General features: G+C 39.3%; 1 long non-coding RNA gene across 4 annotated transcripts in view; it reads right to left on the reverse strand.

The window, feature by feature from the left end:
* Positions 1–662: 662 nt before the first annotated feature.
* Positions 663–22,433, reverse strand: part of LOC116443219 — an 84,093-nt gene continuing 62,322 nt past the window's right edge. The window contains exons 1-4 of one of the 4 annotated variants that reach the window (XR_004239782.1): positions 8,634–20,882; positions 8,166–8,328; positions 3,056–3,201; positions 663–1,902 (exon numbers count right to left, since the gene is read on the reverse strand). This is a non-coding gene — a long non-coding RNA (uncharacterized LOC116443219). Of the gene's footprint in view, positions 1,903–3,055; positions 3,202–3,519; positions 3,659–8,165; positions 8,329–8,633; positions 20,883–22,433 lie in introns of those variants that run through there. The other 3 variants (XR_004239783.1, XR_004239781.1, XR_004239784.1) reach the window with 3 other exon arrangements.

Genomic DNA, 22,433 nt, shown 5'->3' on the forward strand with positions numbered 1-22,433 from the left:
TGTGTTTCTGTGCACAAGGTGCCACAATTCCAGGAACACTGCTGATTCCCCAGAGTTTGTGTCTGTCCTGATAGGTAATGTCACTTCTGCAAAAATGGGCCTTGATTTTTTGACAACTTTTAAGCATCTGCTGTAGCCAGCTGCTGCAGCCTCCTGATTACCAGAAATTGCTCTTGTATATGATTGAAAAATCTCAACAGAAGAAATAAAAAGCAACAGTGTTCTGGCTAGAAAAAAAATTGGGCGAAATCATCCTAGGAGACAGGAACAACTTCTGTTTACTCTGTGAGCTTAGGCTGCTCACTGAGATGATCCTCCTGAGATGTCTTGGGGGACAATTCCACTCTGAGAAGCACAGCAACGTATTTTTTTTTAATTCATAATTAATTAATGAAATATTCAAAAGTGCATGGCTGTGGTTCTGCAACAATTTTCAAATGCCATTTCATTCATATTTCTGCAAAGATCACAATGAGATGCAGGACACACCACTCACCACTGTTTAATCTGAATCAATGGAGCTCGTTTGTAAAGAATGTGAAGTCTATCTTAACATCAAACATGTTGATAGGAGTTCAAAAGCTGAATTCTCATGTAAAAATTAGGAGACAATATTTGAATACACTACACCATTTATTCTATTTTCCAAAAAAAGCATCATCCTGTCTTGTAGCCCCATGAACTATATTTGCACTATATTGTAAACGAAAGACAAACTCCAGTAAGGATACTTTAAGTCTCATAAACTTTTGAATTTGAAGGAAGAACTTGATTTAAAGTGACAACACAAGTACTAACACCAGAACATTCAGTCAGAGTTTAACTTAGATGACAGTAAGTGAACATAAAACCACACAGAACTTTAAAATATTAATACTTATTCATGCTGCCTGCATTGAACATTACAACTCCTACCAATCCAGACAGCTTTAATAAGCCTTTATTATTCCTTTAACCCCTAGGAATCCACGCATTCATGTGTTTATGTGGTGTTCCTAAGTAGCGTGCATGCTCATGTCTTAACTTCAGCCTCAGAGTCACTGCTCAAATGCACATCTGTGGTGTCAGTGGTCACAAGTCTCTTGTTTCCAGTCACATCTCCCCACTGGGCAGATACAGACTGCACTAAGTCGAGGCTCTGGTGGCAAAGTAGCGATTCCTTCTCTGCCGCAAATTGCTCCATTACAAGCAACGCAACAAAACTTAATAGGACATGTAGAACTTACCTGAATATCTGTAGATCTCTTTCCCAGTGATTCTCAGTGTCCCTTCAACCACTGAGGTTTTTTTTTACTGACCTTTCTCACTGCTAGTTAATAGTTCTCAACATGCTGCAAAGAGTAGGCTCTGTTTTTCTGAATCTAAGCTTTGGATTCATAACAACAACTCTAGATGCATAAAAGAATGATAAAAGGAGTATTCTAGGAATTTTTTTCCCTCTGCTTTTCTCTGGCTGCTTAGTCACAGCTGTTCTGTGTCCTGGATGTTCATGAGACTATTGTCTTTTCAGCGACAATACACAGTCCGTCTGTCAGAGGTTCCCTGACTGTGTTTCCTCCACTCTTCCATCTTTTGAAATCCAAGGACTTCCAGAGCACCTGGCTACAGGAATCTGATTAGAGGGAAACATAGGTTCCTGTAGACCTAAAATAACCCAGTGAAGAAAGAAAGAAGCATGACTGAAAGCCAACAAGGACTAGGTAATGCATATTTAACCGTCAGGGACTTTTACGTTGTGTGACTGCTCTATCTCATCTTGGAGAGGTTGTCACATGCAGTCAGCACCAGCTGGTGTCCTGTTGGTGTTTCTGAGACCAGTCTTTTGAAGATATTCCCAGTGAACTCTGAGGCAGAGACATTTTCCCTCATGTGGTTGCATTCTCCTTTGTCACATTTTCACTTCTGTAGAGGTAAAACACGGAAAAATTGATATTTCATATTTCACACCTGCAGCCATGCTGAACTGAAAATTTCTCCTGAAACACAAGGAGGTGTTACAATAAAGATGCTCCACTACTGCTGCCCATAAGCTCATTGGCAAACAATTCTGACCCTCTCCTAAAACCAGTGTTACTCAGGTCACTGATAGTCATTTCTGAGCTGCACTGGTTGTATGAGTCACAACTCTGTCAGCAGAGTTACTCTCATAACTGGTAGTGGTGCCTGCTCCTGGTGCTATGACAAGCTACACAACACAGCTGATTTTCACATCTCTAACACACATCTCTTGTTTTTCGTTCAATGCAAGCCCACTTTTTTATTCCACAGGAGTAGCTCCAAGATAATGAGCATAGCAAGGCACTACTGTGTACATATACATTTGTTTATAGCACGTAAGCACAGGCAATAGGCTCTGCAGCCAGGCCTCCAGTTCTTTTATCACATTCTTGGTTTCATCCAAATTTACCATCTTCAAAAGCCTTGATCTTTCCCGATCAACATCTTTGGCTTTTCAGAGTACTGCAAGCAGATCAGATGAATTCATCCTTTGAATCACTCCAGAGAATTAGTGTGCACAGACCAAAAGTTCAGTGCAAGTTAGATTTTCCATGTTATTTATGGTGATTGGAGATTATTGAGGGACCACTAATTTTTTGCACTGTTTGCCTTGCAGCACTGTTGTTTGCTATACAGTAAATTTATTCCAGGTCCTGAAGTGGACTGCATTGTGATTCTCTAGACCTCAGTGTCTTTATATGTCAAGGAGGGGTCCCTCTGGAGCTCTTCATATCATTCCAATAGATCTGAAAGGTGTCTCCATCACATCTAAAACTTCTCATTTCCTTTCCAGTGGGTCTGCAAATGGTCTGATGTTTCTAAGGACCATTTTGTCATGTTTGATCATGAACTGTGCAATAGTAGCATGAAGCTGTCAGTCACTTCTTTGATAAATCTTTCTTGGTGTGTTCTATGTCACATATACTGTACAGTAATACCTGATACCTTTGAAAGAACACCAAATTTCTATTTATTTCTCCTTTTAAACATACATAAAAGGCAATCTTACCTAGTCTGACTTTTGAAGGTTTTGAATCTCATGTGTTAAATTACTTACAAATTCATTCCTGTTTTCCTGAGGAAGTTAACTATCCCAAACTTGTTGTTTCTAGATTCAGCACGGCAAAGTTTGAGATGTATTTTGGTCCTATCCATAACGAGTCTTATCGAATGCCATCTTGATGCACACATATGCAGAGAGATCTATGGATGGAAAACATTCACCATTCACAGTAATTCTGCTTCTTACTAATGTTTTGCAACAAAATGTACAGGTTTGTTATGATCCCAATATTAAAGGCACTCAGACTCTGGAAGGTATTATTTAAAATGCTACTTATTAGAGCTAACATTCCCAGGAAAAAAATAGCATAGACAATCATAGGATCATTTAGGTTGGAAAATACCTCTAAGATCATCAAGTCTAAATATTACCCAAGCACTGCCAAGTCCATCACTAAACCATAACCTTAAGCATCACATCTATACGTCTTTCAAATGCATTGACAGATGGTGACTCACCCACTTTCCTGGACAACCTGTTTGTGGCAGTGCAGGTGGCTCCAACCATTGTTTCTCCTGAGAAAAACCGAGGCAACCAGCTGTGGTGGTTAGCAACCCAAGTTTAGCATGTAACTTCAGCCATGGTGAGAACCCATGATTCCCTTGTTTTGTCTTTTGCATGTTTTCCCCTGATTGGTTAATATTTTGTCTCTCTGTTTTATGTATGAAATTATGTATATTCATTTTCCTTCTTTAATATGTATTAGGTCTAGAAAGTTCCTTGTTCCTCGACGCCCCATTGGATCCTTCCCTGAGTCCCTCCTATGTGTTGTTCCCATTGGTTCCCTTCCCGTCAATCCCACCTGCTTGTGTCTATACCATTGGCTGGATCCCTTTCCCCACCTACTCCATACCCAGTATAAGATCCCTGGACCCTCCCTACTCCATACCCAGTATAAGACCCCTGGCCTCTTCATCCTGTCTTTTCACAGGAGTAAACCTGCGTGGAACACACAGGGAGAGTCCCCTCTCTTCCCTTCTTTCCCTTGGCCTGCGTGCCTGCATAACGGTGACAGGAAGATACAGCCCCTTTTGGGGTGAGGACCTGAGTGCCGCCTTCCAGAGGGGTTTCAGCATTGACCTCTGGGCTTCTTTGTGTCGGCACACGAGGGGTAAAACCCCCTTCCGTCAGCTCCCAGGGGCTGACAACCCCTCCACCTGTTCCAGTGTTTGACAACCCTTTAGGTGAAGAAATTTTCCCTACTACCCAATCTAAACTTCCCCTGCACAACTTGAAGCCATTTCGTCTCATCTTGTCACTTGTTACCTGGAAGAAGAGACCAACCCCACCTGTCTACAACCTTCCGTCAGGTCATTGTAGAGAGTGGTAAGATTTCCCCATGGCTTCCTTTTTCCCAGGCTAAACCCCAGCTTCCTCAGCCATTCCACATCAGACTTGTGTTCCAGACCCTTCACTAGTTCTGTTGTCCTTCTCTGGACACATTTCAGCACCTCAATGTTTTTCTTTAAACACTGCATGTTTAAAGAAAACAGATGATCCTGCAATTTCCCCACAATGACTATCTCACCGTGCCCATCCCAGGTCAGGGGACACTGTTGGTCACAGACTAATAGGGGCAATTGCACTTTGTGTGTCTGATGGATAAACTGCTATGGTAATTGCCTATCTGCATACTGTATACACAGTATCACCCAGAACTGGGCAGAGTGCTCAAGGTGTGGCCTCACCAGTGTCAAGTACAGGGTTACAATCCCTTCCTTGGCCCTGCTGGCCACACTATTCTTCATACCAGCCAGGATGCCATTGGTCTTCTTGGCCATCTGGGCACACTGCTGGCTCACGTTCAGCTGGCTGTCAACCAGCATCTCCAGCTTCTTTTTCCTCTGGACAGCTTCCCAGCCACTCTTCCCCCAGCCTGTAGCACTGCATGGGGTTGTTGTGACCCAAGGAAAGGACCCAGCACTTTGCTCTCTTGAACTTCGCACAATTATCCTTGGCCCATTGATCCAGTCTGACCAGGTCCCTCTGCAGAGCCTTGCATGAGACTAACAGTCCTGCCAACTTGGTGCCATCTGCAAACTTACTGAAGGTGTCCTTGATCCCCATATCCATATTACCAATAAAAGATATTATACAGGACTGGCCCTGATACTTTGGGAGCCTTTGGGAACACCATTAGTGACTGGTCACCGATTGTATTTAATTCCATTTACCACTACTCTCAGGGCTGAGACATCCAGCCAGTTTTTCATCCAGGGAAGACCACACCTATCCATGTCATAAGCAGCTAATTTCTGCTTGAGGATGATGTGGGAGACAGTGTCAAAGACTACTAAAATCTAGGTAGACAACATCCACAGTCTTCCCCTCATCCACTAAATGGGTCACCTTGTCATAGAAGGAGGTCAGGTAGGTCAAGCAGCACTGCTTTCATATACCCATGCTGGCTAGGAGGTTCAGAGTCTTACATCCCTTTAGATGGAAACACCCTGATAAAGAGCAATCTAAAAAGACTGTTAGGTGGTCCTCCTTCCTTTTTCATATGTGTTCATTTGCAAATGTTTGGAGTATCCACAGGTCCTAATTTCCATTGTTTGATCTCTTTTGGAGGGGGGGGAGGAAGTGATTTCATATCCTCAGACTGCAGTATTGGCTAACCAAAAAAAAATCAAATAACTTATTAAGACTTTGGGAATAACTTCCTAAGTCACAAAGAGCTTTCTTCTCCCTCATCAAAGACAATAATGTAATGTAGGACTTAAAAATTAGATAAGTATATAATCTGTAATATCACGTTTCACAATGATGTCTCTTTTTCATAGGCTCCAAATCAATTACAATGCATAATTAAGTTGCCAGAGAAATGGAAAAGTTATCTGCAGGTGGTGATTAGAAGCTCAAGCAAAGATGTTCTCACAGTCCTGATTCCAAATATGAGGCTGCAAATGTCAGCTGTAGGGTTTGTCTAACCTTTGGACTAGAGTGAATTGATAGAGATTAGTCAGATAATAAGAACAGAATGTACATGGTTTGTGTGGCCACACCAAGCTGATGATAGGGAATAAAAACATATTTTAGGAAAAGATAGTGTCATTTCAGCAATGACGCAGTACTCCTATGCAGTGAAAAACCCATTCATACAAGTGAGAAAATGTTCAGAAGGGGTTTAGTCTGAGCCATTAAAACCATAAGCAAACTTGAGCCAGCAGCAGAAGGAATGCCCTGGGCAGTGCAGAAGTTAAAGCATTCACATTTTAAAACAGTGAGTGCAACATTTGCTTAAGAACAAGGACACTAACAGGAAATGGCACACACCGAGTGTGTGCCAAAAAAGTACTGAAATGTCTCAGCCTCGTCTGTACTTACTGAAGATTGTCTAGCATCATGGATTGTTATCTGCCCCCTTTTCAGTTAAAAAAAAAAAAAAAGAGTAAATACAAATTTGCAATTACTTTCCACACCAGAGAGAGACAGCAGTTAAACAAAAGCCCTGTTCCCTGAGTCAGTGAGGATGGTGCTGAGAACCTAGAGAAAATACACGACTACCTGACATCCATGCAGCCCTTGGAGATACACTGCAAGGAACTCAGTCAATGAGTGCAAGAAACATTCATCATAAGCTGACAGAAAATATTCACAGAAACAAAATAGGGCCATGGGCCTTCCCAGAAGGCAAAGCAACTGCCAAAAGATGGTGAGAAAAATGAGAAGCAACTAAAACATAGTAATGCCTTTTTGATCAGAGATATACATAACTCACCCTTTTGTCCTCCCTCACTATCTTTCTCAGAATTCCTAGATACAGCACACCAAACTTTCCTTCTTCACCCACATTCCTTGTTTTTTCTCATACTGACCTCACTTCTTTCACTTTCTGTGGCAGAGATTTTTTTTTCCTACACTCTGTTACTGTACAGAAGTGGAGTCCTGATGTACATAGGTTGGATTCTGTTTTGACAGAAGAGTTGCTGATGCCTCTCCTTGGGTATGCCCTGATAGAAGGCAGGTGGATTTAGCCTTACTCAAATCCTTTTTTCAGCAGCCCATGATAAGACCTGAATAATTTTGGGGAGGGAAAAATAACCCCAAGAACCATTCCTTTTCAAATTTTACCAAAAAAATTACATGTGGATAGAAATCACTTCTGGACCAGAAAAAATTCAGAAAATTTCTGACTGTTATTAGACATTAAAACCAGGATATTAGAATATAAACATGATATAACCTCAGACCTGTGACCATAATAAGCTATTCTGGCTCCCAGAACAACAAGGCATCAACCTTTTACATCTATAACTGTATGTACAAATATATATTAATTTCTGTCTCTAATCCTTCTCTGTCCAGAGTCTTGATTGCTCATCAGAAATCTATCATTCACTGTTTATACAGTATGTGGAGAGGCAATTACCATAGCAGTTTATCCATCAGACACACAAAGTGCAATTGCCCCTATTAGTCTGTGACCAACAGTGTCCCCTGATCTGGGGTCGGCACAGTGAGAGAGTCATTGTGGGGAAGTTGCAGGATCACCTGACAGAACCCCTCTTCCCCTGCATCCTGACAGCAGCCTCCTTTTCCATCCCTCATCCTCCTCCTTCCAGCAAGCCTGGGAATAAGGAATATCTTCCTGTGGTATGAAGACAGGTGGCATGGCAAAGCCAACTGCAGGGAAGTAGAGGGAGACTAGCAGTGTGTATTCATGTGTGTGCATCTGCACTCTGCATGGGGTTACAGCCTGCAGACAGCAGACCATGGAGATCAGAGGGCACCACCAGATTTATCTTGCCTTTTTGCCATTTTCTGCTATCCTTTTGTCTCTTATCCCTGCAAACCATAAATTCCTCAGCCAAAACGGAACTGCAGACACCCCTGTGGTGAAGCATGGATGCTGGATAACAGCATGCAGCAATTACTGAAATGCATTGAAAAGGGATATGGAGAAGGACACAATGGTCTCTGAGGGTCTCTGCAACAGGCCTGATTCTGGTAAACTGAGAGTACTTTCTTGTGCCTGTATTTTTTTCAGTTTTCAAACAATGCATTAGGTTTGTATTCATTTTTTGGATTGGTGAGGGGAGAGGTCTCAAAAGAATTTTTCCAACTCATTTTCTGTCTTCTGTCTTCTCTGAAAAAAGGATACTTCCACAAGGTTCCACCTTCCACCTTCTTTTTCTTCCATTACAGAATGAATTGGTGATAGCATTCAATTCAGTAAAAACGCATTTAAGAGGCCTGCCGAAGAGCATGATCAGCATTTGTGTGTTTTGGCTCACAGGATAGTTTTGCCCCGTTTCACTCATATTCTGAGAAAAAAACAGGGAGTTAAATTTGTTATGCAATTCCTTTCTTCTCCTACAAGTAATTCTTAAAGACTTCAATCACAAGCAGTTATGTATCATTTCCCTCTGAATAACTTGTTTTGTTTATCCCTGATAAACTGATTTTTTATCACTGCACCAGCTGATTGTGCTTTTTATTAAAATAAAACACAGCAAAGACTTGTCAGCCCAGCCAAAGCCTGGCACACTGTGTGGTGTCAGGCAGGAGAGCTGAAGGAGCCCAGTTAATGGGCAGAAGTTCAATACCTCTTCATGGAAAATGTGCTAACCTGTTGTTTCCAGTGCCTTGAGTGATATGGCTTGTATAGAGCTGGGAGGGGAGAGTAGATGGGAGAAGCCAAAAAATCCTTCTGAAAAATAAGAGCTATACTTATTTCCAATATACTTATACTTAAAGGTAGTTTTAAATGTCCCTATGACCAAAATATAACTAAATTACAACAGAAATTTCAGGCTTTCACTGTCAGTGATAGGCACAACAGCCAGTCTTTTAAGCAGGTCTTGCCACTCAATTTTCTGAATATGCAGCTTCCTTTTACATAATATGTGAAGCAGAAATTTAAGTCAAGGAAATTCCATTAAAGAAAGATCCCATTTGTTCAAATGATCTAGTTTTCCTAATGTCTATTCATTAAATATCTTGTAGAAATTATAAAGTGCTGTCCAAAGATTGTCTTCTGAAAATCACAATCATTATATAAGAGAGCGGTCTATTTGCAAAATAATTACAGTTTTGAAAAAAGAAGACATAAGAGAGACGGATATCACCCCTGCATCATCACTGATCAGGTTTAGGATGCCCATCCTCTCATACATCTTTTCAGTGATTTATTTTTGCATTTTGCTGTTGATGTGAGTGATGTATTATAAGAGGGAATGGTGTTACAAATCATAATGAAAAGTATTTTCTGCTACTTTTGTGAAGAAGGTGGCTGGTATTTCACATGCAGTTCTAAGTATAGGAGAAAGCAGTGTCAAGGACTACTAGCTCTACTTTATTTCACAGCTCTCCACATATAAAGAGACTCAATTCTTAGTAGGCCTGGATGAAGCAGCTGATGCAGCTTACAGTGCTGCAGATAAAGGGAGGATTGCTAGTGGAAATAAGGAATCAAGGTGAAACTGAATCCCTTTCTCTTTGCCATTCCAGGCATTTGTGATCTTGTTGGCTACAGCTCTTGAATATGAAACGCTAGAAAGGACCTTGTCTGTGTTTTTTCCTCTCCTCTCTGTCTCTTTAATAAGAACCTTGCTGAAAGTTGTAAGAGACAAAGAGAGGTTCCATTTCAGGGATGGGGGTGGAATCTCCAGGGGTTATTTTGCATGTAAGCATGACAGATGGAAAATGTTTCCAAGGGAAGTCTGCACAAGTGGCAGCCAAGTACTCCAAGTGTAAATGCACTTGGCAAACACAGGAGAAAAAGATACCTCGGCCTCCTGCTTGAGAACTGCCTTATTCTGTACCTCTCCAAGCACATGACATATCTCTTTATTTTGATAATGTCTCATGGCAAGCACAGGTCTCACAGTTTGATCAGCACAGGGTATACCTGAGTCCCACAGGTAGCTGACTGCAGACCACAACTGACTGCCAGAGCTGATTCTCCAGTTCCACACCCAGCCCAGGAGACACATGGAAATATATCAAAGTTTATATTATATATAATAGATTTCTTTTTTTATTATTCACTTCCTGAAACATGGTTCAAACAGGTTGAGGACCTTCAGGACCTGGGTATACATACTCTGCTATTTCCCACAGAGTCTGAAACATTAGTTCCAGTGCCTCTGGTTTCCTTCTTAGTCATAATCTAGCCAGACACAGCTACCTTGATGACTTCTTGATAAGCTCAAAATTGTATTTACCATTGATCAGTCAAATTTCAGCCAGGATAAATAACTGCTGTTTTGTTTAAAGCCACCACACCATGTACTGTCACAAAGAAAATGCAGTATGTTACATAGTTTCACCCGAGATTCTGCTGCTTGTATTGCTCAAGCATGAGGATTTTCTTTCTCCAAACACTAGTCATGGAGTAATTAGTGGTTTTCTTCTCATTTCCTAGTTGCCATTACAATGACCAAGCCATCTTCTTCACCCTTTATTTTATTGTCTTCCTCCTACTGTTGTTTCACAAAAGGAACATTCTCCTATCATATCCAAGTTATGAAGATAGAAAGACGTCAGATGGATTTCATCTCCGACTTCTTAGTTTTTGTGTCTGACTTCAGAGTTGGATGTTTCATGTCTTCTATCCCTTTTTTCTCCAGTTTTGCCAGAGAAAAAGAAATATTCATCTCAAGTCACATCTTGACAGGCTGCATAGGCGTAATCTGTGGGCAGTCAAAGGTAAAGCCAAAAGCAGCCCTTATTGGTTGCAATCACTAAATAATGACAGGAAAAGTTTTAGAAAAATGCCGGTTTGCCACTGTGTGCTAAGTTAATTCTTTAATCTGATTCTGGGCAGCAGGTCAGTAATCCAGTTTTAATTAGACAGACTTACTGCTCTTCGCAAAAGTATCGTTTAACTGTTATCTCTGGGATGGATGCATGAAAATGCTTTTAGCTATGTCTCATCTAAATTTGGTTTTTTGTGATTCTTCCACTCAAAATAATTGCATTGGCACATAGCAAATGCAGAAGAGGATATGCTGAAGAAGTTGGATGGAACGTGAGAAACCATTTTCTGCATCCAATTTCCCATAATAGCTCCAAGAGCAGGCCAAGTAATAATGTCCAAAAACCCACCATAACTTACAGAAAGTGCAAGACATTTTGATAAGATGCCCATTTTGGTAATAAAATTGAACAGGAATATTTCTATAGAAAAATATATCCCAAGTAACATTGCTTCAAGAGAAAATAATCTACTTAAATTTTCAATACTTTTTTGAAAAACAGGTTTGCATTCTTGCCTTGGGGAAAAACCGAATGGTGGGGCATTTCAGTCATTACAGTATATTACACAGAAAACTAAGCATAGCCATTCTGCACAAAATAAAAAGTATGTATAGCCCCAGTTATTGTTCTGATAGTGGTCAACAACAGATACCAAGGGAAAAATTTAAGAATAGAGGGAACATTCAGGACTCTTAAGAATATTCTCTCATTTTTTACCAGTTTACAACTCAAGGATTTCCTGAAACAGAAGTTGTGTCTTTGTGTTTAACACTTTTCATGTATTTTTACCCCATGAATGCATCCAGTTGCTTTTGAAATCCAGCAGTTGATTTTTGAACTCAAAATTACGTCAAATCTGGTCCAGGAGCAGTATCAAAACCCTGTTCATATACAAAAAAATTAAAAAATGTATCACAGAAAGTACAACATAAGTGTTTCTTCTGCAAAATACATATATAAACTGAAATGAAAATTCAAAAATTAGTAACAGAGATGCTGAAAGAGAAAATTATATAGGACAGACAATTCTAATAATCAGCATAATAGTTCCCTATCTAGCTTTGGATACTATTAGCAGGCCATATTCTCCAAAAGAGAGACTCTTTTGTAAGGTGCAATCACATAAAAGATGTGGTTTTAATTACCAAGAAACAAAAGGACCTCAATTTTACATCTTGCCTGAAAAACAGCGCATAGAATAATTATGCTGAGATAATTATTCATTATGGACTCAGCAATCTGACACCTACTGATTCACCCACATCATTTTTATTGTAGTGCCCACATTTTCCTTTGAGATGCCAATCTACAGGCTTGATTTCAACTTCATTAAGGCAATGGAAATGTTTAAGATAACTTTAAAGTAGTGTACAGCAGAATTTGCATTTTAATCAAGCTCAGGGTTTAGTCAGAGAGTTCCCAAAATAAGTGAGGGTGGGAATCAAGCTCTACCTCACCATGTCCTTATCCCCTGGTATATAGTAAAAGCAAGGTTCCAAGAAGCAAGACCCACAGGGGGTTGGTGGTGCTTCCGAAACTTTGCTTGGGTCTGTGTAACTGATTTGCTTATCCACATCCTCTGTCCTGTTTATTTTGAAAGACGTGTCAAGACCAAAGCCCTAGGGGACATGGCTACAGATCTGGCAGTGATCCCTGGAATAGCCACTGGTGCACAAGGGAAGGAAAACAGTGACTGGCCAGGAAATTAGAGTTGGTTTTACTAGCACTTTATTCACCCCAATCCAACAAACAGTTCTTCTCATATGGATTTAATTACAAACTCAGAAGTAATTGAGGGAAAGTGTTAGACTTTGTTTCTTTAACGCATATCTAGGAAACAACCAGATACCTTGGGAAAGTTATTTACTATTGGTGCACAGAGTCAGCACAGTTTTGCTCATGTCTCCAAAACACCAAATGCATGCAATTTTTAAGTGAATGTCTACAAGCATATTTACTATGCAGGATTACAATACCTCTCCTGCAAGCAGATTTGAAATTTACTGTCAGCAAATGAAATGTCTATGGAAAACTTATCCTGAAATTTAGTAAGCAAACAGACTGCCACTCCCATTGTAAATTGGAATCAGTACTACCAAGCTTTATATATTTGTACAATTCAACCAGAAATCCCCTGGGCTCCCTCTCAGCAGAATGAATAGGGAACAGCAAAACATGGTGTGGTTTAATTCATGCCAGGATGGAGATGTACACAAAAGACATTAGACTTGGACACGTGTTACCTCCACCAGTGATCAATGTGTAAATTGAAGTAATCTTCCTATAAGAGCCTGTATTGAACAGTTCTTTCTATTCACATGCACTCCTGTGCATCTAAAAAAATGTTGTTATTATTAACTTGGATTGTTTTAAATAGCTTTGATGCAAAACAACTCTTCTAGTCCACACAGATTTCACTAGGCTTCTTTTGCAAATCCATTAAGTAGACAATACATATTTTTAAGGGCCAGAAATGTTTTCCTTCCCAGATGACGGAAAGAAAACAATGTTTTGCTGACCTTGAAGAACATCCAAGGAAATCTTCATTTCTATATTGAAGAGGAAGAACAAATAAGATAACCTTGGAATTCAACCATATTACTACAGATAGGCTGCAACAACTCACAGACCAATACTTGGGAAGCACAAACATCTTTATATAGATATTTGTGAGGGTTAAACCTAACTTATTGTATCTTGACTACTTCATTACCAAAATACATTTCCTTTTCTCTGAGATAAGAACAACTTCTTTTCCTTCTGTTATTCTCTGATGGTAATATTTGTCAATACTCTGTGACCTTGTGATCATCCATTCTAAGAAGAAAAAAGAATTGGCCTGTGATGGAACCAGAAAATATAGTGTAGCACATTATTTTGGAGATTAATTTATTAAGGAGTACAGACACTTTACAAAACAAATTACCATTTGTTTCTGTCATTATTAGTGCAAATTAATTTTTACAGTAGAACTTAATGAGCAATTATTTACACTCAACATATTTGGGTCTAGGCCAAGGTCCAGGTTGCAGTAGCACCCAAGTGTCACTGTGAGATTTGACACCATCCCAAGTGCTGTAGAATCCCTGTGGTCATGCAGCTACTCAGCATTCTTCATGCTCAGGTCCATCCACATGCTTTGAATTGCATAAAAGTGAAAAGGTGGCATATAAAATAGATCTTGTGTGTGGCAAGTGAGTTTTGATGATTGAAACTAGTAACTCTGATAGATTGTTAGAAAAAGATGGCTCTGGAGATAAGGAAGGCCAAACTAAACAAATGTTTCTAACTAGGCTTGTTCTAAATTAGTCTATGAGATACTGAAAGAATATTGTATGCCTGCACAGAACAAAGCAAGATGTAAATTTAAAACTTGTTAGTACTAATTATCAAGTAAGGTTCTTAACAAAGTCACATCCTTAGCAATTCTATACTTGAAAACACTTCTTACCTCAATAGAAACATGAAAAAGGACACTTAGAAAGGACTTCTTCTTTGTTTTAGTCTGTCTACTTATATTTTTTTTGTATTCCCAAGTCAGTTAACTTAAGAATGTTTATGAACCCTATATCCATTGTTTAAAACTTTAGGAACTTGTTTTGAGTCCAAACGGTTCTACTGGCACATTATGATCAGAGTCATGATTTTATTAAATGTCAACTTTTCAGAAAGCAAATTCACTTTAGCAATACCTTGTAAGGAAGTTTGAAACAAAAACTTCTCTATCGTAAAAATATCTAGTTAAACAATTTAAGTAACAAATCAAGAATTTTTAAGGTAGTTGCCTTTTATAACAGGAAACAGACATAGGATTCATTTCATTGTCTTTACATGTCTATCATGTATGCATGTATGTATGAACAGCTGTTCATACAGCTCAACAGATAAGTTGAGGAGTGATTTAGGTCATATTGTCTAAAATAAATCTTAAGACAAACTGGCTCACCTGTAGACATTGCACTGTAGACCTCTAACTGTAATGAGCCCCAACACCAATCTCTTCACCCAGCCAGCATTGACACAGAGCAAGCTGTGCACTGGTGTCTCTTATATTAATTGTGTCTCTGAGATAATTGTTCCACATCTTTCCACTCTCTTATGAGGGGACTGCATCACTTAGGGCCCCACTCAGAAACTGAGATAAGGGTCATGACAGACTCCTTTGTAATGTCCAGTCATGACAAAGAAACTCAGAACACCAAAGAATCCAGTCCATATATCAACCATATAGTCAAAACATATGTTTGTATTTAGTGCTGGTGAAAACAGGAATGAGTTTTTAACATTTTCGTTGCACAACAGACACATTAGAAGGCTCTGAGTTTCTTCCAGAGACCTTTTTTTGCCTACAGTATTAGTTAAATATTCATAATTATCTTTAACAGAGTATTTTGTTTTTTCAATGACTTGCTAATGTAAATGAAAAATCTGAGCTTCTCTCTTAAATTTATTCCATTTTTTAGGGTTGCCTGCATTGCAGGCTTCCAGCTTTTATTCAGGGTTTGTTTAAGCTGATGTTTACCTAACATACCAGCAAGAGATGCACCAAAAAAAATTCAAATCCCTTTGGAAAGTATTTATCCTGATATTAGATTCAGCCTTTGCAAAAGATCCAGTCCTCAAATAATTGGGGAGAAGGGTATAAAAATTAATTATATGGAAAAGTCATCGAAAGCTATTAACTCATCCCTTTTCTGGAAATATCCCAGATGCACAAAGAAAACCACATCTCTGTAGCAATTCAGGGATAAAAGACCAACAAGCCACCAAACCAATAAGCATACAAGCCCATTTTCCTTGCGCAGTGTGCTGCACTTTATAGCTACATTTAGTGCCCTGTAGAAATGTCAAATACTTATCATAACCAGTTCATAAGACCTTTGAGATTCACAGTAGCTGGCTGTGACCAGCTTGTTTCAAATTAGATTAGTCCAACCTAATTTTCTATCCATGTTATGTACAGTTATTTGAGGTGGAAGGCTATCAGCTCAGGGCAGGCAAACAAGACTCCAAGCTTCAGCCCTTTTGAAAAGCATGTGCAACTTCTGGCCTTTCCCCCCATGTGTCATTGCTACATCCAGCTTCTAAATATCACACTAAGTGACGTTAGTGAATGTGTAAACATGCAGCAACTTTGGGAATACTAAAGCAGTCCCAGCCCACCATCCCAGGGAAATCTGTGCGTCTGTGACTAAATGGGTATTTATCATTTCCTGAGCTCTGTGCTGGCAGCCAGCCAGCAGAGTGTGTACGTTGAAATTAGAATAGATTGGGAGACAGGACTTTGTTCCAAATTGGTCTGGATGACGATAGCAATTTTGAAGGCAGCTCCACATTTTTAAAGGCTCATTGTGTGTACCTATAAAGGAGAGGGGAGAAACATTTAGGAAAATAACAGAAAGGAAATCTAATGGCAGAATATATACTTTTTTTGTTATTTTTATTTTATTCTTTTACAGCATTATTTTGTTATCATTAACAGAGGAGCTAGACCTTGCTAACATCACATAGAGAAATGCATGGAGCAGGAATGGAGAAAATACTATTTCTGGTCATCTGTTTATTATTTAGTAATTTTTCCTGTTACAAGTGCTCTCATTGCAAAGACAAAAAGGTTTTATCAATGGTGTCAATTCTGGCATGGAAAAAGTTAATAATTACTGTTAATAGGAGTAATCCAGTTTTGCCATGTGGTTGAGTGATCTTCACTCATCAGTTTACTCTTGAGTTTTACTCTACTCCTTGAAAATAGTAGGTGGACTTACAACCCCAGCTTAGCTTATTTTTTCCTGCAACATTCCATATCTACTGTATAAAGCAGGATATTTTAGCAAATGTATGTACTATTTTTTGTTGCTCACACTCTTCTGTAAAATGATTTGTGAAGTGGTAAGTCAATATCAATAAAGATGTCAAGGATCAGCATTAATTTCATTAGCCTACCAGAAGCACTGATAATTTTTTTGTGCTTTGAATGTTTGCCAGAAGAAAGATAGCCCAGGCACACTGTTCACCAGCCATAAGAGTAATCAGTGCGCAGCTGTTCAAAAACAAGATCTGATACAATGGAAAGACCATAACTCACAAGATATACATACTTTTAAATAATTATATGAGGAACTGACCTTGTGGCACTATTTTTTCATTCCTTAAGATCCAGTATTGAAGATGAAATAATACTAAAGGGAGTAATTCTGTTTTCACCAAGCACCAGAATTCTGTGTATAAAGTCCTCAATGTTATTCCCAAATTGCTGTCTTTACATTGTCTGGAGAGTCATCTGACCCAGCCCCATGTTGTAAGAGTTATGATGGTAAGAGAATGGCTGCTATTCTGAACGTCGAATATATGGATTTTTCACCTCAGACTGGACCACCAATAAGAATACAGTACATGGTATATCTCAACCATACCCAAAGGACATCTTGAGAACTAGATTGACACCTATGACTAGCTGACTTGAGCATGTACTAGCCAAAATCAACATAGTCAGTTCACCTAGTGATATCTTTGGCCATCCTTTGATAGGTGAGTTATATCTTGCTTCAAATGTAAGCAAATCCTGTAGGCCTGGGCATGTTTTAAAACACATTAAGTTTTTTTAGCATATAGCCTTCAGCCATATAATTTTCATGCAATCAGGGAAGAAGAAAATTTGGAGAAAGCTCTGTTCTCTTTACATCAGTAACATTTCTGTCTAGTACCGAAGTAAACAGCCTTTTCCATGGCCCTTTGCTATTGTCAGTGAGCACTTAAAATTTTTTCAGTCAAAAGGATTGAGTGCTTCACCTCCTTCTCCTTCAGAGAACCACAGAGCTGGCCTCTCATTTAAAGCCATCCAAGGCATCCTCTAAACCTTTGCAATAATAATGTCAGGACCTAAGCAATTCAAAGGAAATAGCTTCCTCAAAACTGGAATCCTCTTCAGCATGGACAGCTGTGTCTCTGTGGAGCACGGCTTGCCTTCTTCCTTGTCGCGCACAAATGTTCATTGCCTTTGATCTGGCTCCCCTTGCAGCTGCTCAGCAGCAGAACTAGGGGCTCCATAAGGATGTAATACAGCTCTGAGCTTTATTAATGCCTGGTCTAGCTTGTCCCAGTTTACAGAAATTATCTGGCTAGTCTGAAAGCAGCAGTACAGCAGGACACAATATCCCCTTTCTCTGTCTTTCCTGTGTCCATGCTAAGCCTTAAATCTCAATGGACCTCTGACTCAGCTGAGATCCTCAGAAGAGGAATTTCTTACAGACTAGGCAGAAACATAAAATCCTGTTGAGGGGACATCACAGACTCTTCTGTGAGCAGATGGGGCTTGTGCACAAAAAAAAGCCCTCAAGACAGCAGTGCTTTAAACAGATGCTTTCCACAGATTCCTATGGAGTCAAGGAAGACAGAATCAAACTGACTTGCTCTAACGCTTTGTAGTGTTACAGTTAGGATATTTTAAAACAGAGATTTGCAGGTAGGGAGCTAGCTACACATGACTAAATGCCTGTTAGGCTGCTACAACACTCACTTCTCACAGTGACAGAGTTTGCTACCTACTGCAGATGGAGTCCCTTTTTTCCTGTTCTGTGACTTTGGGCCATATTGGCTTACTGCGTAACACCATGGATAGAGAAGGGGGAAGAAAAAAGTCTTTAAATAGCAATTCGCTGATGAACCACTAAGCTCTCTTTACAGCAAAATAGCTGAATGGCATATACACATTTTCAGGAATCCATCCCATCTGTTTTTTAAGTTCTTTGTAAGAACCTGAACACATATGGTGCCAAAATATTCACTGCATTCCACAAGGACTTGGTGGGTGCCACATCATGTTCCCAGTTGTGAATGATACGGTACTGATAATGACAAGTGTGTACTTCTCTTCCTTGTCTGGTAACAAGAAAACAGTGTTAACTTTAGTCTCTATAAGTTAAAAATGTCCCATTTGCTGCTGGTAGAGGCAATAGGCAGAAGACATACCACAGGACCACCAATAAGAATACAATTCTTATTTATAGCACAACTTACTACATGTAAGTTAGAGTTTAGCAACCATACTGTCAGTACCTTCAGCATAGCAGCCTTCTGTGGTGGGCTGACCTGCCTTTCTCCTGCTCTGTCTGGTAAAGACAATCAAGCATATCTTTATCTTTCTTTAAAGCAGCATTTGCATGCCAGTACCTGTAACACTTTTACTAAACATGCTTAACTACTCAGTCAGTTTTTACAAGTGGTCTCTGAAGTTTTGGGGGGCATTATTTTGTTGCAGACACCAAGAAGAAACCTGGACAGGGAATATTGCAAAGTGTATTTTTTTTGTTTTCTCTTGCTGTCTGGTTGCTGAAATAAATAAGGATCATATGATGCCAATGTCTGTCTGTTAGTTCCTTTAATGATTTCTGAATCTACTGCTGATTTTCTACCAACTTTGGTGTATGGCAAAATATCCCAAATGAATTAAATTCTCAGAAAGAAATTGAAGGCTGAGAAACTCAGTGAGAGCCTCACTGAGGAAAAGGTTAAAATGAGTGTTCATACTTCATTCGTCATAACAGATGCTTACTATGACCTCAACTTTAACAAAAAAATCCATAGGAAAACAGGTTTGAGTACTACTGCTGCTTACCAACTTGGGCTCAATGGTATAAGAGAAATCTGTATTTTTATGTACAAAATAGCATCTGTAGGAAGGGGAGCATTGTCTCACGTACCTCTGCATAAGGTTTTTGTGTTTGTTTGAATTAAGTGAACAGAAGAATAAAAACTCTGCTTTGTTATGTATGTTGACTTTGGCTTGCCCTAAAATCACTTTAGCAGCTTACCAGCTAAGTGATTTCTGAGTACTTATATGCATCTTAAGTTGCTTTTACAGACTTTGGCCAACAAAATAAATACCCATTGAAAGAGCTGGAGTAAAATGCAAAATAAAGATGGCAACCAATGAAACTTGGCAAACAATCCATAACAAATGATCTCTTAAATGAATATTATCTCTTTTTTCTGTACTCGAGCTGCCCATTGGCTCACTGAAGTTTTCATTCAGAATTCAAAACTATTTTAATTATCTTTTTGGAATAATTTGTGGCATAAAGTGGTTTATTGTGAACATTGGTTATTCAAACTTAAACTGTACCTGTAGTTCTATTGTATGGGTGATACACATCCTTGGCTACCTCATTCTTCTCCCTTGAGAATGATCTCATTACCACCTCCATGGTACCTGCTGAGTGCATATATATATTTCTTAGAAAGTTTTCAGATTTTTAGGAATTTTACCAGATCAAGAATCTTCTTAATTTAAAATTTGATGATCAAAAGTATCTCTCAACATTTGCTTGAAAATAACTGTGTCTAAGATGTTTCATAAATATTGGTGGGAAACAAATCCCACACAATGTACAAGGGCAATAAAGTCGTGGAAACTATAACTTTGATAGTAAATGAATATTTATGGACTCTTTTACAGTAACCAGGTCACACAACATGTCTAAACGACTTCTTAAAGCTGTTCTTCAAATATAAAAGTTTAATATGGGAAAACATAATTTGTTCAATCCCATGTTCATCAATTCCAAATCCTTTTGATAGCTCTCTGTTGCTCACTCCCTCCATAGCTTGTGCTGGTCTCCTTGCTGATGGCTTCCTCAAATACTTACCTAGGTATCCTTTGATGCAAGATTACACAATGGCAGGAGACACAAAATCTGAAGTGTTATGCAAAGATATATATTAGTTTTTCATTATAAAGTTTCCTCCCTTTGAAGTTCTAAGGAAACTACAATTTCCTTTCTCCTGCTCTAAGATATATATATTCACTCACAGTTAAATACATCTCCCATAACAATTCATTTCCCAGGCCTAACCAATACTTAGGTGCAGTTCAAAGAGTGCCTTTGATCTGCACATAGTTCCTCAAAAAATCTTTATCTTTGCATTGAGGTGATGAGGAATCCTACCAAGAAATGGCTTCCTGCATCAAATTAATTGAGACCACGTAACACTTTCAAGCAATACCTTATTAACGTTTGCATTTGTAAAGTCCACATCAGTAATTATTTGCACAATGTAGGAACACTGTGCTTGGTTAGACCAATAGAGGAGGGAGTTTTAAAAGCATGAATTCACTTCAATACTGTACATCAAATAAAACCTTGTTTACCATTCTGTATCAGATTACACTCCACAACAGTAGTGACTACACTTGGGAGCCAGCCATTTATCATGTTAAAAACAAGGACTTTTGAGGCCAATGATCTACAGTAGCTCTATATAAAAAGCGGTTGTATTTTTATGCCTTTGCTAAGTTCTGTGGTTAAGTGGCTCACCTCGTAAGCACTACCCAATGTAAGCCATACAGAGTGAGTATTTATGCAAAGCATCCCACTGAATTTAGTGAGGCTATTCGTGTATGCTCTCAAAAATGAAAGTGTGGTTCATACAGCACAGCCCTCAGCCTGTGTCTGAGACTGCACAGAGCTCAAAATGCAGTGGCCCTGCAATCTGCTGGCTGAGGCTTGCGGGGGAGACAAGCAGCAAGCAGTAAATTAGAGCAGTAACTCAGAGCTGTGCCATCATCACTTACAAGTACTTATAAATTGTTTATCCTCCCCCTTCATGCTGTAGCTATAGGCTTTCTTGTTCCTACATCTGCTAAATATGACTGCTCTGCTTACTTACCAATCTCCAAGGAAGGCAGCAAGGCTCACTTACAGGTTACATCACACGCCAAGGGGTGAAGCACCAGCTTTGTGCTGAGCATTGTCATCTCTCTTAATTTTGATTGATTTCCTTTTACCTGAATTTAATCAGATTACAGGCAAACATGGGTTTAAGGGCAACAGCTAACCTAACAAAGCTGAGTTTTTCCTTCTCTGTGGATGTGAGCATAACAAAATAGAAATGCAGGAAAGGCATAAGATGGTCTTAAATGGCTTGGGTTTCATTCACATACCCCCTTTGGCTTCTCATCAGATCACCCTCCTTCGGCTCGCCACAAGACACCCCTTTCCAGAAGCAGCTACGCAGAATAAGGGCAAATGAGAGCAGGATATGAGAATTCACCAGTAAGCCAGTGACCTGAAAGATGTGTTTTGTTTTACACGTAAATGCAGTGCTGGTCCAGTTTCAGACCATGTCACTCAGTCACTGTCACTGCAGTCACTGGCAGTAGCTGCTGCCCAGGGCCACTACAGTATCTTTGCCTCCATGTGGAGGTGGAAGCCCAGGTCAGCTGTGGATCAGCATAATCCTACCACCTGGTTAACAGGAATAAATGGGAACAAAAGAAAGCAAAAACTTGTTCTAATAGACTCCTGTTCATTTAATGAGCACACCATGCTTTTCTGTGCATGTTATTCTTAGTGTCCCCATGGCAATTTGATCATCTAAGAAGGGATTGGGAAGTCAGTCCAGCTAAAAGGGCCTGTGGCAGAACTAGGATCTATGTTACCTTTACTCACAGCCCTCTTCTTTGACCACTAGATGATGTTGATGACTAGATACTTTGAGGTTCTATGACAGCTTGCTTGGACACATCTGTTTCCAGGCAATTATCACAGAGATATCTCCATTCTTTAAAATTGACTACAATTGAAATCCTACAATAAACTCAATTTAATATATTGGCAAACTGACATATAGCTTCTAATTCAGTCTGTGAAGTCTCATCTTTTTAAGAGCA

This window comes from Corvus moneduloides, chromosome 4 (genome assembly GCF_009650955.1).
Source record: "Corvus moneduloides isolate bCorMon1 chromosome 4, bCorMon1.pri, whole genome shotgun sequence".
Classification (NCBI taxonomy): domain Eukaryota; kingdom Metazoa; phylum Chordata; class Aves; order Passeriformes; family Corvidae; genus Corvus; species Corvus moneduloides.